We start from the raw sequence: 2,075 nt of genomic DNA, 5'->3' as shown, positions 1-2,075 counted from the left end.
TAGCCTTGCCCACGTGTCTGGAGTCCAGGCAAGCCCAGGCAACCCTGTCTCAGTCAACAGGACATTTAGAAATGAAAAGGACAAAGAAACCAAGGACTCAGTTACAGCTGTCTTTAAACGAAGCGAATGGTTGTAATAATGAATAGAGAGCATTTGACTGGGGAACAGTATGGCTTAAAATGCAATTTACTTCAATTTCACAAATAAACACAGTTGTACTGTTTTGAAAAGCAATAAAGGCATGCACCTCTACTAGCAAATGTAGTAGCATTTCTGACCAAATGAGACATCAACTTCCTAAAAAATATGCTTCATGCACTGTAGTCAATGTTTTTAAAGATGTAAATTTTAATACATTATTTCTTTTTTGAACTTGAACGGGAACCAGAATGGGTTGATCCAGAAGACGACCTGTGGTGCTTTTCGGGTGACTGTGATCTCGTTCGTCTTTTTTTGCGAACGGCGGGTGAAGAAGGTCTAGAGCAACTCCTCTTCCTGTCTCTCTCAGGAGATGATGAAGAACTCGAGTAAGATCTTTTTCTTGGGGAGGAAGAGCCCCTGTGGGACCTGGAGCTGGATCTTGATTTCGAACCACGGGATCTGGAATGTTCTCTGGAACCGAAGTGAGACCTTGACTGCGAGCTGGAAGAGCTTCTTGAACGGGACCTGGACCTGGACCTTGAACTTGAGGGGGAGGATGAGCGTGATGAAGATCTCGAGTGAGAAGACCGAGACTTTGAGCGACTCTGCCTATTGGCTTTCTTTTTGTTACTGTCTTCTTCTTCACTGGCATCAAGATTATATTTTGAGAGATCAGCATCATCTTCATCTTCATCCTCATCCAGCTTATACTTAGACAGATCTTCATCCTCATACTCTTCTTCTCCCTCTGATTCTTTATCTTCAACTTCCTTTAATATAGATGCAGGACCAACTGCCTTCCCCCTGTATTTTTTTTCTTTTTACGTCCAAACTCATCATACTCCCCATCAGATTCTTCTCTTTCTATATATTCAACATTTTCTCTTTCATTAAAACCACCTCCATATCCTGTTCTTTCTTCTAGCTTAGCATACTTTGGAGTATTACACATGTTACACTCCGATCTTCTGGCCCAATTCACATTACTGCAAGTTTTGCATTGCCAGTCATTTGCACTAAACAAGCCCCGGCTCTTCTCTGCCAGTGTCTTTCCTATTTCTGTGCCCCCAGCTTTCATCATCTTGGCCTCAGTTGTTTTCTCTCGACCATATCTGTTACAGCTTGTTCTCCTAGCGAAGTTCACATTTCCGCACCAGTTAATGCATGTTAGATGCTCCAAATAGCATTTAATGTTTCCCGATTTAAAAAAATGAATATGTCAATGGAAGTGTAACACTAAACTGAACGACACCATCCAACTTTTAGGTTGCTTTTTTCTTGTCCAGGCAGATCCAGTCCCCGTCACTGACTCGGAAATTCTTGGTCGACATATTGGACGCCAGCAGCACAGCCGCCCGCAGCGACGTCCCCGCTAATCTTGACATTTCTATGGCTTCTCCCATACCTGTCTTTGGACACCTTTCCTTTTGTCATTCTGCCTTCCAACACCTTCTTCATCTTGTTTTGATTGATTGAGACAGTCTCACTCTATAAGCTTGGCTGGCGTGGAATTTGCTAGGTATGTTCACCAGGCTAGCCTCAAAGTTTCTGAGTCTGTTGATGCCTCTGGAGTGAGTGAGGGATCAAATGAATGCACCACCGTACCTGGCTCCTCTTCATTTTGGTATATCAAAGCTTCTATACAATGTTCTAAATTATACATCTTTGTTTTTATGTTTCTGATGTCTTTCTAAAAACCAAAACCAAATAAAATGAAACAAATATAACTGCAACAAACAAAAAATATAACTTTAAAAAAAATCTCTCCTTCCCCAAAGCAATAACAACAACAAAATATTCACCATACCTTTTAGCTCTAGCCTTGTTGTTTGAACCTAGTGTTGGGATTAAACATACACTTGTTTCCATGGTTGGAAAAATAAGGTGGATACATGAATGGGTGTTGAAGGAAGCCACTTGTTGGTTCCTGGCTG

The 2,075-nt window shown here is 41.5% G+C and overlaps 1 pseudogene; it reads right to left on the bottom strand.

The window, feature by feature from the left end:
- Window positions 1-255: 255 nt before the first annotated feature.
- Window positions 256-1,599, bottom strand: LOC121440436 (annotated as a pseudogene).
- Window positions 1,600-2,075: the final 476 nt, after the last annotated feature.

This window comes from Microtus oregoni, unplaced genomic scaffold (genome assembly GCF_018167655.1).
Source record: "Microtus oregoni isolate MIOR12 unplaced genomic scaffold, Mior012 000067F_ref0000223, whole genome shotgun sequence".
NCBI classification, from domain to species: domain Eukaryota; kingdom Metazoa; phylum Chordata; class Mammalia; order Rodentia; family Cricetidae; genus Microtus; species Microtus oregoni.
This window is presented reverse-complemented; position numbering and strand designations above follow the sequence as displayed.